This window comes from Lontra canadensis, unplaced genomic scaffold (assembly GCF_010015895.1).
Source record: "Lontra canadensis isolate GAN:19392208 unplaced genomic scaffold, GSC_riverotter_1.0 scaffold17, whole genome shotgun sequence".
Classification (NCBI taxonomy): Eukaryota; Metazoa; Chordata; class Mammalia; order Carnivora; family Mustelidae; genus Lontra; species Lontra canadensis.
In genome coordinates this window covers 20,681,025-20,698,109 of record NW_022631011.1, presented here as the reverse complement: position 1 = coordinate 20,698,109, position 17,085 = coordinate 20,681,025, and the positions used below count along the sequence as shown (strand labels likewise).

The 17,085-nt window shown below is 42.4% G+C and overlaps 1 protein-coding gene across 2 annotated transcripts in view; it reads right to left on the bottom strand.

Annotated features, from left to right (window-relative positions):
• Positions 1-9,248, bottom strand: part of OSBPL1A (oxysterol binding protein like 1A) — a 239,611-nt gene extending 230,363 nt beyond the window's left edge. For both annotated transcript variants that reach the window (XM_032859742.1, XM_032859743.1), the window contains exon 1: positions 9,229-9,248. The gene's annotated coding sequence lies outside the window, so the exon portion shown is untranslated. The remainder of the gene's footprint in view (positions 1-9,228) is intronic.
• Between the last annotated feature and the right edge of the window lie 7,837 nt (positions 9,249-17,085).

The window sequence follows — 17,085 nt, the reverse complement described above, 5'->3', positions numbered from 1 at the left end:
TGTCCATACTACCCAAAGCAATCTACCATTCAATCACCATGCAATCCCTATCAAAATACAAACAACACTTTTCACAGAACTAGAACAAACAATCCTAATTTGTAGGGAGCCACAAAAGACCTCAAGGAGTCAAAGCAATCTTGAAAAAGAACAAAACTGGAGATATCACAACCCCAGATTTTAACATAAACTACAAAGCTCTAAAAATTAAAACACTGTGGTATTGGCACAAAAATAGACAAATGGAACAACAGAACACAATACAGAGCCCAGAAATATACTCACAACTATGTGGTCAATTAATCTTTGACAAAGAAGGCAAGAATAGGCAATGGGAAAAAGAGTCTCTTCAACAAATGGTGTTGGGAAAACTGGACAGTCACAGCGAAAGAATGAAACTGGACTGCCGTCTTATATCACACACAAAAAGAAACCCAAATGGATTAAACACCTAACTGTGAGGTGTGAAACCATCAAATCCTAGACGACAGTACAGGCAGTAATTTCTCTGACACTGGCCATAGCAACATGGCCTATTTCTAGATCGGTCTCCTGATACAAGAGAAACAGAAGGAAAAAATACACTGCATGGACAATATCAAAATAAAAAGCTTCTGCACAGTGAAGGAAACAATCAGCAAAACTAAAAGACAACCTACTAAATGGGAGAAGATATTTGCAAAGTGACACACCTGATAAAAGGTTAGTATCCAAAATACATAACTTAGAGGTGGCTGGCTGGCTCAGTTGGAGAAGTGTGAGACTCTCAATCTCAGGGTTGTGAGTTCAAGCCCACAATGGATATGGTGATTAAAAAAATAAACATATATGAAGAACTCATACAACTCAACACCAAAAAAATAATAATAATAATCCAGTTAAGAAATGGGCAGAAGACATGAACAGATCTCTCTCCAAAGACGACATCCAGATGGCCAATAGACACATGAAAACACGCTCAATATCACTCATCCTCAGGGAGATACAAATCAAAACCACAATGAGTTATCAGCTCACACCTGTCACGATGGCTAAAATCAACAACACAAGAAACGAGTGCCGGTGAAGATGTGGAGAAAAAAGAGCCCTCGTGCACTGTGGTGGGAATGGAAATTGGTGTATCTGAAGGACAGTATGAAGGTTCCTCGAAAAAAAAAAAAAAATTAAAATAGAACTACCCTATAATCCAGGAATCACACTACTGGGTACTTGGACCAGAAATTCAAAAAGACTGGCAAAGGGATACATGTATCCTTATGTTTATTGCAGCATTATTAATAAGAGCCAAACTATGGAAGCAGTCCAAGTGTTCACTGATAAAGGAAATGTACACATACACACACACACACACAGGAATATTACTCAGTTATAAAAAATGAAATCTTGCTATCCACAAGAACATGGATGGAGCTGAAGATTATAACACTAGGCAAAGTAAGTCAAAGAAAGACAAATACCATATGCTCTCACTCATATTTGGAATTTAAAAAACAAAACAAACAAAGGGGGAAAAAATGAGAGGCAAAGCAAGAAACAGTCTTTTAACTACAGCGAACACCCTGATGGTTACCAGAGGGCAGGGGGTAAAGGGATGGGGGAAATAAGGGATGGGGATTAAAGAGTACACCTATCATGATGAAAGAAATAAAAAGGATAAAAATAAATCTAAGCCACTACAACAGTCCACTGCAATGTATTAACCACAGCAGTTGTTAATGCCTAGCAAAGACGGGCTGCTTACAGGCACTGGAGGAGGCACAAGGAGGCCCACTCAATCTATGCCCTTCAGAAACAGGGCAGACGTGCCCATAATCCTACCAGCGTGTGCCAAGAATAGTAATGTGTGCAAGGGGCAGTGGTTGTACAGGAGAGAGCTTTTCATTTGTATCAGTTATAGAAGGAATCACAGAAAAAGGGACTTTTAAGCTGGAACTTGAAGAGTGAAAGTTCACCAAGACCAGCCGGGAGAACAAAGTTGCCAACACGGACAAGTATAAGGAAAGAACAGTCCCAGGTGAAGCTGTGATTCCATCCTGGCATGAGGAGTCTGAGGCTCCTGTGGGAAACAGGGAGGGGGCCAGACAGCAGCTTGAGCAGAAGCAGCTAAGACCATTCTTGGCTAGAACTCAAGAACGTGGTGATTAAAGTCAGAGGAGTAAAGAAGATCCCTCAAAGGGAGAAGACCAACATTTAAGGGAAGGAGGTCAGTGACTATGATCTAGCAGAGAGAAGGACTAAGGTTGGAGAAGGGGAGAGGAGAGGGGGAGAACACGGAAACCAAGAGAGCACAAAATTTCAAAGGGGTCAGAAGAGGAGAGAGGGCACCAGATTCCTTTAAAGCAACTCTGTTCTGAAGAGCTAGTGATAGCTCCAGTCTTAGGATATTAGATACCTGGGCCTGTTTACAGGATGTAGGGCAAAAGTCAGAAACAGAAAAAGCTTCACATATAGGAGAAAGGAAGGATGTGGGATTGAAAAGCTCCTAGAGGGGCCTAAAGTTGGTGGATGAAAAACCCAGGAGTGCCTGGGTGGCTCAATCCTTAGTGTCTGCCTTGGGCTCAGGTCATGATCCCAGGGTCCTGGGATGGAGCCCCGAGTTGGGTTCTCTGCTCTGCAGAGAGCCTGCTTCCCTTTTCCTCTCTCTGCCTGCCTCTCTGTCTACTTGTAATCTCTGTCTGTCAAATAAATAAATAAAACCTTAAAAAAAAAAAAATCTCTTGCTGTTCTCTGCCTAACTCCCATGGGTTTTAATGGAGGTGCCTGTTAGATTCAAAAACATTCTTAAAGCAACTTGGATATGCTGTCATTTATAAAGCAATTTTAACCTCACATCGATCAAAACAAATTAGTCTATCAGAAGGCCTAGTCAATTCCAGAAGTTTGCTGACTGTAAAACTTAGGACTTAAGTAATATCCTTGAAGATAAATTCCTAATGCATTTCCCCTATGTTTCTTTCATAAACTTCTATTACTTTAGAAAGGAGAGGTTGGGGGGGTGGACTCTGACACTTTATCTCCCCTTAGAAACAAGTTTATAAAATCACATATAAATTTAAAACTTACTTCCATGAGCAAATCATTTTATAAGTATTAAGAGCAGAGAACAGAATACATTTTATAGCAGATAATTTCTCGGTAGCTCTAACAGTCAAAATTGCACAACTCCAAAAATACCTATAATTTAAAAACTGAGTAAACTTCTTAAAATGCTAGCAGTACTAACTAGACCAATATAATCAGCTCTATGTTCCTTCCAACTATGCTGCAAAGAAATCGTTCCAAACCAAGGCAGACCATTCTTTCAAGACAACTTATCCATTTAAGAATCATAACGAAGAATCCATGGCTGACTATGTAGACGGGAATTTTAGAATATCCACTACTATCTAAAACCATGTGCCTTCAGCAAGCATCCAGGTAGTCATCAGCGCGGGCTAGGAAGGTGTCCAACATAACATCCACATAAATCTGCAGCTTCCCTACCACCACCAGGGACACTATTGCCTTCCTCATCACTAGTGTCACCCAAGGGGACTTAACTGAGGGCTTACCACATTCCAGGTATTGCCCTGAACTCTGATGGCTCATTCATGAATAAAACCAGGCTTTAGGGGCGCCTGGGTGGCTCAGTGGGTTAAGCCGCTGCCTTCGGCTCAGGTCATGATCCCAGGGTCCTGGGATCGAGCCCCGCATCGGGCTCTCTGCACAGCGGGGAGCCTGCTTCCCTTCCTCTCTCTGCCTACCTCTCTGCCTACTTGTGATCTCTGCCTGTCAAATAAATAAATAAATAATCTTTAAAAAAAAAAAAAAAAAAACCAGGCTTTAAACTAGAGGAACTCTGAAGTATTGGAGTATACAAATCAGTTATTATCCACATTTCTCAGGAGGTCTGACTTGCCCTCTCCATTCCCAACCTCAACTAGGTCCCTCACAGTATTTGCCACATTTCAGTCTGTAAGGATTCATGTCATTTCTTTGCAATTCCTTACACTGTAAACTTGAGTAAGACAAGGGTCCCACATCCCTTATATTCCCCACTATATTCCTGTATTCCCAGTACCCAGCAAGGTGCCTAGAACATAGCAGGAAATCAAATGTTAAATAGATGGACAGATGAATGGACATAGATTTATTTCTCTGAGAACAAAGCAATTCTGCCTCCCTACAGAAAGGCCTAAAGGCCATGCCTTTGATATAAGCGGTACACCTTTACCTAATAACAAAATTAATTTTTTAAAAAATATTTATTGGAGAGAGGAGAAAGATAGAAAGGGCAAGTGCACATGGCAGGGGGTGGGTGCTGGGAGAGGGAGAAAAAATCTGCAGCAGACTCCCCCCTGAGCACTGAGCAGGGAGCCTGATGCAGGGCTCAATCTCACAAACCGGAGATCATGACCTGAGCCGAAACCAAGAGTCTGAGACTTAAGCAACTGAGCCACCCCAGTGCCCAAAGTTTTCTCTTATATGCCACAGGAAATTAAAATCATACCAAAAAAAAAAGAGAACTTAAAAAAAAAAAAAAACATTCTAGGATTACTCAGCATTACTATTTAATTTAATGTATCTCAAACCAATTTCTAGGATTAATAGTTAACTTTTGGGAAAAAAAGCAAAACAAAAAAAATCCAAATTCAGATGTTGAATAGATTTTTTAAAACACATTTTCTGGAATCTTGAGCTTATTTCAGAAAAGGGGTGTGTCTCTGAGGTTTAAAAAAAGGTGATTTCTTAATGCAGCTGATCAGAACGGATTTGAGCCACAGCCTATCAACAAGTGGATATTTTCAACTGCTCTTTTCATATTCATGCAATTCCAAGCTCTCTTTTTAAAATACACTGAGATTTTTAATGACCAAGAGAATGTTTCCAAGGAAATAACTAGACAAAAAAATATTGAGAGCTTCAAAAACTGGGAGACTCCAGACTATTTTGCCTTGTTTCCTCTCCTCCAAGGTCCACTGAGGAAGATAGGCTTCTAAATTATTTTGTAGAAAGGAAATTTATATTTTTTATAAACACTGTAAATTACCTAATTAAACTGATCTCCATCCTTGATAGTCAGTCCACGCCACTGAATGCCCATTCAATATAGTGGATAAATTCCATACCCCTGACAACTCTGAGATCTTAGCCTGACTACATGTTGTGATTTTTAAAATTCTCATATATACTACTTTTATGCTTGGTATTATTACAATAATATTTGAAACAATGTATACTAGGAATTTGAATGAGAAAAATTAAATTTATGAACATATTTTACAAACTAAACCTAACATAAAAATCTGGAGTGTGCTTAGTTATTAGCATTGCATTCCAAAATAGTTAGCAACTCAATGGTGTGGGGTTTCCTCTCCATTATCACATTCTCTTAATGTGAGGAAAATATTAAAAACTGAAGTAACTATGTAAAAACATGGCAAGAGCAAGAAAATAAATTTTGCCCTCAATCTTACTAACTCCTAGCAAATAATCAGTGAGTTCTCTAATATGATGCTATACCCATGTGTATGTATGTACATACGTACACATATAAACAAAACTAAAACTATAAATTTGTGGGTGCCTGGGTGGCTCAGTCGGTTAAGTGTCTGCCCTTGGCTCAGGGCATGATCCCAGGGCCCTGGGATTGAGCCCCAGGTCAGGCACCCTACTCAGCAGGGTAGGTCTGCTGCTCCCTCTGGTTGTGCTGTCAAATAAATAAAATCTTTCTTAAAGAACCTACAAATTTCTAATAACAGTTACATAAATACATTGTTTTAGAAATTCAACATTGGTAGACAGATTTATATTTAACCTAACCCTATTTTTAGAGATGAAAAAAATTAAAAGTACAAAAGTAAAGTTACTTGCCAAGTGTATGACGATAAAGCCACAACCAGAATCAAGAACTTCCATTCAAGGAATGAAATGTTGTCAAAGTTATACATTTCATAAAACTCAATTCAGCCTCTGAAGGTCACTGATTCTAGTTATGGTTCCTGTGAGCATTAAGGAAGTTAAATCTGAATTATGGCTTAATCCCTTCATTTTAAGAAGCTATTTACTAACTAAAATGAGACATCCAAAATATGGCAATTTAAGGGAAACAAATGATCAAGTCTATTTCAGGAAGTACTCACTTCTTTTAAAAATATAAAGTTAAATATTAAAAGTCACTTAAATTTTTATTCAATGAAACTTTACAACTTCCTTCCAATAAGCCTTTGTGCCCTGATAGACAGCATTACCTCCTTTGGAGGAGAAATGATAGAGAAGTAGCTAAAATTGTAATATGTCACACTAAAGTTTGTGAACCATTAAAGTCAATGTAAAAATGTTTATTATTACTTTATATTTGACATATTTACACTATTTTCTCTTCCTCATATTTTTTATGTACTCACATGGACCTGGATACCCTACAAACATAGTAAAAGAATAATCCTACTAGCTGTGTATTTATTTTACCGTTATTTGGTTGAAAGTGTTAATCGAAATTTGTGAAAATTATGTAAGCTTATTGGCCCTGCTTTGGAAATTGTTTGAAGTAACCTTAGGTTGCTATACATTTTAGGTGCTGCATTAACCAAGAACTCTTTGATGCAACCTTGATTTGGATTTGAACTTGATAGATTTTGAAAACTATTAACTACTGTTTCAAGCAGTTTGGATCTGTAGGAGCAAAGGGCAGAGAATTCCACATACTTGATAAATCCAGTTCTAAATAGTAAAAACACTCTAACAAGGAGCTGGTTAGCTTTTAATGATAAAATTCCTTAAATTTTAGATAAAAGGTATTTAAATGTTTTCCATTTTGATTATTTCACACTTGAAAATCACCTTCCAAACTTAATCAAATTAGGTATACACAATAATACTGACCTGTTATCCACCACACCATCAGAAGCTTCTCTTTAAAGAAAAGCTTTCACAAAGTGAAAACATGTGGTTACTTTCCATTGTCACATGATAGGAAAATGGACAGTTAAAGGCGGTTTTCACTACACAGAAATTCCTATTTGCTGGCTAATACAAGAACTCAAAGCGAGTGACTTGGGAATTCCTCTTACTAAAAGTGTTAAAATTGTCTATGGTGACAGACAGTAACTACATTTATCATGGTAAGCATAGCTTAATGTACAGAGCTGTGCAGTAACTGGGATGTACACCCGAAACTAATAATACTGTATGTCAGCTATACTTCAGTGAAAAAGCTTTGGAACTATTTATACTTGGCCACCTTATAGTGGCTTAAGTCAGATAACTGAGGGAAAATCCAACATTTCTAGGAATCAAGAGCATCCTATAAGATACTTATATGACACCATGATCATCAATATAAATTGTACAGAGTACCTGATGGTATCTTTTCTAACACTTCATTAACGAATTCTGGTAAGACTGGTATAATTGGGTGCCTACACGGCTCACACCTGCCTTCTTTCTAGGAACTGGGAAGAATTTACTAGTCATGAATAAAGTTCTGATCACCACCAGACTTGGCTTGAAAGAACTGACACAGTTCCTAACCACTTCAAATTTCTCATGTGCGCTTGCTAGCTCGTTCTCTACTTCACATATTATTTGTTAAGCTGATTTCTACTTTTTACTACTTTTCTCAGTGATTACCCAGAAAGCACAAAAGCTCAGCTTTAGTAATGTGAAGAGGTAAGAAAGAGCTACGGAGATCCAACTTGAAAAGATTAAATATACAGATGTACCTGTAAAATAAAACCACAAGTAGAAAATTTTAACGGGCACTGCATCACATTATCCATAAAAAGACAAAAACAACAACAACAAAAATCTGGCTATATTCTCCTACTTGTTGATTCGAAACAAGTCCTTCCCTCTGTCTTAAAGGAAGAGTGGAGGGAGTGAAGTTTAGAAAAAACTTCTAGCTGCTCTGATTTACAGGTGTAAGTCCTGCTTGAATAATACCTCCAAGACTGAGAGGCCTTCAGGGACAAGGATTAGCCACCCACCCCAAATTTCTGCTGATAAGATTTCTGCTGAGATGTTTAGTAAGTGTCACCTGATAAAAAGAATTTGGCAGAAGCCTACACAGCATTAAAACAACTGCTCCAGATAAACCTACTCGACTTGGCGGCAGTTAACTCCTATTTTGAATATCAAATGTTCAGTACTGCCAGGGAGAAAACAAAAAGGGGATAAATTTTAAAACTGTTACTAACTGCTTTCTCCTCCCCCTCCCCCCCCCCCCCCCCCCGTAGAACTAGGAGATGAGAAGAGGGTGGATCTTGTAACCATCCTGTAATGGACGCAGAGATCTTGAAAATTTCACCTGGAGGATTCAGAAATTATCCCTCCAATACTGGCTGCGTAAAATTCGTTGTTCTCAGGGTTAGTACGCGAACATCGCCAGCCCTCAAAGTAAGTCAACAAACTCTCTTCTAAATGCTTCGCAAAAAGGTGAGGATATTCCGAACTCTATCCAGAATGCACTACGACAATGCTGGCTGAAGCTGTCAGGGAAAACGCATCACTGAAGTTAAAGCTAATTATGGTATCAACTCCACAAGAGCCTAATAGCTAAATTTGCTACATTGGAGCAGCCTTATATTTAACTTAATATCACAATGCCAACAGCTCAACTTCACAACCTAGTCTGCATAAAGCAACGACTTGGACAACGAAAAACTAGTATTAACTAAATCAGACTCTCCCAAGGCCTTCTGCCAATCAGTAGGGCCCCGGGGTAAATGAATCGTTGTTCCTGCTGTGCAGCTGCAATCTTTCATACTGTTTCTGAATCCCTTTGATAGTTCTCCACGCTTGTCGAATTAACCACGAGGCACACTGTGAGATGGTCACATGGGCAGCTCGTGACTTCCACGGAGAATCAATCGTCCCCTCACGGTAGTGGGAAACTAAAAAAGTTACGAGGCGCACATCCAAGTACCGAGCTAGCACGCAGCTGAAGACTTGGTAGGAAATGCATGTGGCACCAGCACGAAGTCGCAGCACCGGGAGTGGAAGTGCCACAAACGCCAACATCTTGCTACTTTTACACAACTAACTTCGCTGCAGCGCTGGAGGGCCAGCGGCCGCGGGGAGACCGAACTCGGGCTGGGAGCCCAGCATCGCCACCGCACGACTCTGACCGGCCTCGGCGACGCGCGCACCCCCCGCCAGGGGCAGACAGATCTTCCCCGCGCATCAGGCCTGGGGGGGGGGGGGGGGGGGGAGAACCCGCCCACACAGGAACCGGCCACGGAAACTGACCTACGCGGTCACCCGGGCTCCCAGAGGTGGGAGGTCACAGCGATGAAACGGCTGGCACCGGCTCTGGCTACCACTACCGGAGACTTGAGGCCCTGCGGAAGGACGGTCTGCGGGGTCCCGGCGCCGGGAACTGGGCGGAGCGCGAGACGGCCAGGCAGCCCTCTGCGAGGTAGCGCCGGTCCGCGAGATGGCGCCGCCCCTCCGAGCCGCTCGCCCCACGAGCGCGCGCTGGCGCGCGCTCCATTAATTTCTGCCGGGCCCGTGCGGCACGTGACCGGCGCGCGGGCCTCCAGGCCTACGCTTGGCGCCTCTGGGCCCCGCCTCCGCCCGGCACGCCCCGCCCCGCCCCCGCCCGCTCCTTTCCAGCCTGGACCACTGGCGCGGGTTCCAGGCTTCGCCAACATCTGTCAGAAGGGCCGAAGCGTGGTGCTCCTGCCACCACACCCCGACTCAGAAGTGTACCTGACACTTGGGCGCTGTGGCGGGGAGAGGAAGCCCGCCAGGCCGAAGCACATGCTTCGGTTTAATGCTCTGGAAATTTGCAAATACATCACCAGCTGCCCATATTTTTTCTTTTCTGCTTTAGTTGCGATTTTGCCCGTGGGGACTTAATTGGCAGTGTAAATTAGCTACACTCCTTCTTCTTTTCACGTGTCAAAGGATGGTCTTAAAATGCCATTCAGGTGTAACTGTTATAAGATAGGGTACCAGTGAAGGATGCTTAAAGAGGATTTAGAAAAGTTCCTTCACCTCCTCCCCCATCAAATAATCTTTCAGAAAGAGCAACTCTTCAGACTAGCTGCACAACAGGTCTAACCAGAGGACATAATTACACAGCGTACAACATGAAGTATCATTGCAACTTTAAAAATATTATGCATAACTAAAAAAGACGAAATTATGAGCATATGAAAGTTTTTTGAGCTTCTTTTTGTATTTTCCAATGTGTTTAATGAACTTTTTGTAATGAAAAATAAATAGGTATCATTTCTAAGGAACTGTAGTTTTTCTGTCAATTCAAGTTTGGAAACACGTATAGAGAACCTATTATAGGCCAGTTGGTCATTGTGCTTAATTTTAATAGTCACATATGGTTAGCAGCTACCCTATTGGTCAGTGCTGTTCTAGAACAACAAAGAAACTACTGTATTTCCCCCAATCATGTCAAACTCTCTTTTGAGAGAGAACCTCTCAAAACTTCCAGAAACAGTTAATAAATATTTTCTCCAAACTCTTTTCTGAGCTTACGAGAAGGTAGATATTTTACTTTTGCAGATAGAGCACGTTAAAGTAACTATGTCATCCCTATCCACAATGCACGTAAATGGGAACAGAAGTGGGAGCTCTAGAGTATGGAGAGGGGCATTGAGAGTAACTAAGCCTTTGCCTTGCCATTCCCATGATTGCCCGACCCAACTGGAAAATTAATCAGTTCCTCAGACCATGAAGCACTTCAGAATTGCCCATTGCCTGGTGCAGACGAGGTCCACCTGGTATTCGTTTGTTTGCTTGATTTAATAAATTTAGGACCCCACAGCTTTCCACCACTGTTTTCCTCCCTGCATCTCGATTCCCTGCAGCTTACGGTACCTGATGTTTGTGTCTCTGCAGTTTTATCTTAAGCCCAAAAAGCACCAGAATGCCCTTTATGCATTGTATGTTTTAAAAACACTCCCCTGGTGCCAGTGTGACTTTGAAGTGCTGTAGGAGCACACTAAAGGCTTGTTAAATCTTATTAAGAGGAGGATTTTATAGACTGAGACTTTGGGGAGGGCTTTGGGTAATTACTGCCTGGAATGCTGAAAAGTAGGTCAGATGTCATCAGGCAAATCCAGATAAATTGTTGAGTTGGGGGAAATGAACCATCCCCTATACCTACATATTAAGCACTTTGTAGTTATTAACTCCAGGCCATAAATGCTATTGAGGTCATTAGAGATTTTTCTCTTTTGAAAGCTGACTGTCTAAAAAATTTTTTTGTCATTTGTGCCATTACACCCAGCTAAAATAAGTGAGCTGGCATACTTTCAGATATTAAATTATTTTTAGCTAGACTTAATTCTGTGCCTGTCCCCCTTAAGCAACTGAACGTCTACCAATGATTGATTGTGCTGGGTCCCCACCCAAAAAGCTCAGAAAGTTCTCTTTTCTGAAAAGTTTCCGGGTTGCAAGCAGCTAGGTACTGACATTGGCTAACTGAAGCAAATAGGGAATTGATTGCAGTATCAAAGAAAGAACTGAAAAATCTGGCCTGGATTTCCAGGGATTAGACCAGGAGAAACTAGTCTATAGCTTTTCCAAGGAATAAGAATAAGTTCTGATTATTTTTATTTTCCTATACTATCCTCAGAAGAGACAAAATTAAGAAAGAGAGGGAGAGACTGACTTTGGGCTCATAGGACAGGGCACCTTGGCTGACAATCCCATAAGATTACCTTCCATAGAAGAAGTAGAAGTAGCTCCCCACCTAAACACACACACACACACACACACACACACACACACACACGAGTCCTGGTGCAGTGCTAGGACCAGAAGAGGCAATGGTTGACAGGCAGCCACCATCACAGATATGCCCATTCAGTCTCTTTTTTGTTTTTCCATCAAGCCCTTCTCCTTCATAGCTTTTCCCACAAGGCTCCTCGGACAAATATTTCCAGCTCCACTTTTAGCTCTTAGCTCTACTCACCATGAATACACCCCGCTTTTTCATCCAGTGAGTCTGACAATTACAGTACCCCTTCTTAGAAGTCTCAGAGAGTCTGCTCCACCCACAGCCCTGTTTTGAGAACTTCCTTACACAACCTGCTAATCTTGGCTCAGCGGAAGGCACAGGGTCAGGGCCTTCCTGAATGGTACCTTTCTAGCAGGCTTACCAAAGATCTGGTAGATACTCTCTGCCCAACAGAAAAGCTCTCTACTGAGTAGCATTAAACCGTCTGGAATTCTCTCTGGGTCTGTGAAGTATACAAAGTACAGTCTTTAGCTAGGGTAGATGCAGAAAGACACAGAGTTCAGTGAAGACAGAGAACCAACCAACCATGGGATAGCAAGAAGGAGAGTAGAAAAATGATTAGAAGTAGAAGCAAAGGTGGAGAGAGAATGAGAGAGACCCCAGAGTGTGGGAAGCCGGAAGTAGGGAGCAAAGGGTGAAGCTCCCTGGTGAGAGGGGACTAAGTGGTGGCTGCCTTCCTTTCTTCACCAAGCTTTCAGAGCAACACAGATGTTTCTGCTTTTAATTTTTTATTTTGTTGCAACAAACCCTTCTCTTTACCTGATGAAACCTGAGCATCACTCTATCCTTTGAACCCAGAAAGAGCCTCATATGTCACCACTACCCCCTTTCCTGCATTCTTCTCTCTTGTTCTTAATCTCTAACAAACAACCCTGTCAATACAGCCTTTCTTTTCAATAGCCACATCTTCTTTTAGGGTCTCTACTGCCCCCCTAATCTTCTGAGCACTCTAAAACCCATCTCCTTTCCAGAATCTCACTAACCTCCACTATCTCCAGACCCTGAGACGCCCTTCAGTACCTGCTACATACAGGTCAAAGGCCCTATTCTTGACGAGTTATTGTAGCATGAAGTATTGGTTCATTTACTAAAGACACAAAACTCCCAGCACGGGCATTGGACAGACCAATCTCTAGGCCTGAACTGGAAGTGTAGATAAAATCACACACTTCTGGATCTTAGATTTGGAAGAGCCATCAGAAATCATCTAGTCCAACCATCTCAAACCCAAAGCCACATCATCCTCAACCACATTCTGAAGAGGTATTTTGCCAGCATCAGGCTGGGAAATTCCTAATTCAGCAGATTCCTGTCTCCCAGTGCAGCTCAAACAATTGCCAGGCGCCCACCAACAGGATTACTGTTAAAAGTCCATCTAGCATCTGGGGGGCCATCCCAACGCACTTACTGTTAGAATTGCTTCTTGAGGCAAATGCTGTCTCCGCACTGCTCACACCTGTTAGGTTTAATTATCCATTCACAGGCTATTTTTCTAGAAATTTAAAGACACTAGCGTGAACTGCCTTAATTTTCTTTTCCAGGCTTCCATTCCCAGATGCTCCAGCCTGTCCTCATGTTCCAGCTGGTCGTAGCATTGTGATACACAGTTTGTACTTTTCTTTTAAAATTTAGTGCCTAGAACGACGCAAATCACATCTACATCTATGAAGCTAATTAAGAGTAGAGAAATCTTAGTCAAGGTTTATTATATGGCCTTTTCTCCCACCTTTAGTCTCTCTGCTCTCTACTGCTCTCTAGTGGTAGCTAGTGTTTTCTCAACTAATAGAGAATTGGAGAGAAGAGACAGATTGCAGAAGGAGGCTGGGGGAGGGGGAGAAGGAGTACAGCATAAACGTGATACATTTATATACAAATTCTTGGCCTCCTGAAGTTTACAATATAATTTTGGAGGCAAAGTATACAATGAAAATTAACAAACAAACAAAAAAAGACAAGCCATAGTAACACTCCCGAGGATTTGGGAAGAGTAGATCAGTAAGGACTAGAATAGAGAAGACATTTGGAAGTGGCATTGACACTCAGCCTGAGCTTTAGACAGCGAACACCAGGAAGTAGGAAATGAGCACATTCTGCTTAGTAGATATGAAAGAGGCAGCAAGAAACTGAAAAATCAGGAGCTTCTTTTGGACAAGAGTTTAGGGCTAGAAGCGGATTTATGAATTACCCACAAATATCCATGACGTGGCACAGGATTACCCTTGGAAAGAAGATTGGGGTAATGACGTGTAAAGACTCACTAGAGCAGAGAATGTGTCATTCATCATGGATTAACTCATTCATTCATTAGTCAGTAAATAACATGTTGCCTTAGTAAATAGCATGATTTTGTGAACAGATACGTGCTCTAGGCTGAGAAAGAAAAGATGCCTCTGACAACAGCCCTGACTCTAAGAACTTAAGAACCTAGTCATGGAAATAAAACACTGTAAGACTTGTGAATCAGCAGGTGTATCACGAGAAGGAGAATAAGAATAGTAAGAAAAGTTTAGATAAAGGAGGAATAAGAGGAGGAAAGTTTTGTTTTCCTCCTGGGGCTATCAATGAATGCTTTACAAAGAGATGGCTTTTGAAGTTAAGTCATTGCAATGGCTAGGATTTAAAACTCTGGGAATGGGTGGGGAAAAGACCTGTTAGGCAGATGAGATCATCTGAGCAAAACTGGGGCGGGGGGTGGCATACAAGCTAGCATAGGGCCTTGCACGTAGGAGGTCATGCTGCAAGAGCGTGAGATTAAACAGGGATAGACTTCTTGGCTCTGCCTAACAGCCTCCCGTCATCTGCTGGCAGCTCTGAGCTGAAACTGGACGGACAGGGCAGAGAAGGAAGCTTGGAGATGCTCAAGTATGGACAATAGGAGGATGGCTGAAAGCTCAGAGGTGAGGCTTGGGCTAAAGCTACCAACCTGTGCTCATCTGTGCAGAGGCCACTTGAAGCCAGGGGGCTTGCAGGAGAAGGCCTGGTGAGCAAGAACAGAGTGAGAATAAAAGGGGCCAGGGCTGAGCTTTGTGTCTTGCCCTTCCTCACATCCCTTGCCCACCAGCGCCCCTGCACTCTCAGCAGATGACTTCATCTCCTATGCTACCAAAGAAACCAACGCCATTGGATGAGAACCCCCTAGACTGGGGCACCTGTGTGGCTCAGTGGGTTAAAAGCCTCTGCCTTCGGCTCGGGTCATGATCCCAGGGTCCTGGGATCAAGCCCCACATCGGGCTCTCTGCTCAGCGGGAAGCCTGCTTCCCCCCGCCCCCTGCCTGCCTCTCTGCCTCCTTGTGGTCTCTGTCTGTCAAATGAATAAATAAAATCTTTAAAAAGGAAAAAAAAAAAAAGAGTCTCTTAAAAAAATAAAAAAAAAAAGAACCCCTAGACTTCTTATTGTTGAGGCAACAAGTTACCTGCACCCACCCCCTTTCTTACATTTCCTTTTCTGCTAACATGTCTAAGGCCAGAGCCTGCACCTGTGTTCGTGGTCCCTCCTTCTCCCCTCCTCAGCACCTCATTCTGTCCATTCCCTTTCTCCTGGACTTTCCTGTGCTCTCGCAGTGCACCTGCTGCAGGGGGCTTCTCTAGCCTGCACCATCTTTTGCAAATCCACCAGCCAGAGAGTAGTACCATTTCTCTCTTTCCTCCTTCACAGTTGAAATGAAACTCCTTGACAGAGGTCTGTACTGACGCTCTCCATTTCCTCTTGCTCTCTCCGCTACTCTGCACTCCAGCTTAAGTTCCCACTACTCCACTGAGCAGGTTCCCACCAAGGACACCAAAGGCCTCCTGATTGCAAAACCCAATGGACTCTTACTACACCTAACTTTATTCGATCTTTGGCGACATTTGATACCAGTGACCCTTTCCTTCCTCCCGAGAATTCTTTCTTCTCTTAGTTTCCCTGAACTTCATATCCTTGGCCTTTCCCTTAAAGGTTTCAAGTCCTGCCCTAAACTGTCCCTCTCCTCTGACCCCGCTTGGGTGAGGTCGTGTGTTCCCATGGCTTACTAACCTTCTGTATGCTCATGCTCAAACCTGTAACTGGTGTCCCAGCACCACTCCTGAGCTTCTGATTCACACACCAATTCATCAAACTCAGTACAACTAACAGGGCAATTTCTCCTTCCCCCACCCCTGACCTAAAGCCTGCTCCCGCACCTAATATTCATTCTTTCTCAAGTGGCACACACTTTTGTCTCTTTCCCTCCATTCTCTTCTTCCTAACTTTTCCTCTCCCCCCACCACACCCAACCCTAAGCTATACTTTGTAGTCAAAGGACATGTCCAGATTTTAATCTGATCAAATAATTATTTTACTTGTAAATTCCTCTCTGCCTTGTAATGGCTTTGGGGTGTAGTCCGAACTCCTTAGCTTCATAAAACCCTGCGATGTCCTGATTCATGTCTCCTTCTCACCGTGGTATTTTACACTTCAGCAATTGTGAATAACTTTCGGTTCCCTGTGTTGACACAGTCTCTGACGCTTTCAGACCTTTGCCCATGTTTTTCTGTGCTTTGAACTCTCCCAGCTACCTCATACTGCTGAGGCTTACTCTTCATGCAGTCTCAGCCTAGAAATCACTTCTCTCTAAGGACTTTTCTGGACTCCCTGTGACTGGATTATGTGCCCCCCCTATAGGTTTTCTCATTTACTATGTACTTACAACCTCTGTCAACATTTATCACACTGTGCTACAAGAGACCTCCTTTATTTAGCTATGTCTTTCATCAGACTAGAAGTATGGTGAAGGCAGGAAATGTCTTGTTTACCAATTTATTCCTTTTATCTAACACAGCAGATAGCACATACTAGGAAATTAATAAATATTTGTTGAATCAATGAATGAACTGGACTTTAAAGATGTTTTACCCAAGGTGGGAGGCGGTATAATGACATAGAATATACACAAAATTTAGAATCAGAAAACCGATTGAATCCTAGCCCTCTGCCACTTAACCAGGTGTCTAACCATGAACAATTCATGTAACTTCTCTGAATAGAGTGCCCACCAGATGCCGGGCACTGGAATAGTTGTGGCAATGTAAGGATAAAGAAAAGCATAGTTGCTGTCATCAAGAAAGCAAAGTCCAAGGGTGTCTGGGTGGCTCAGTCGGTTAGGCAGCTGCCTTCAGCTTTGGTCATGATCTCAGGGTCCTGGGATCGAGCCCTGCATCGGGCTCCCTGCTCAGCAGAGAGCCTGCTTCTCCCTCTCCCTCTGCCTACCACTCTGTCTACTTGAGCTATCTCCCTCAAATAAATAAATAAAATATTAAAAAAGAAAGAAAGAAAGAAAGAAAGAAGACAAAGTCCAAAACTGTGTGGTAGGAGGGAGGGAGGG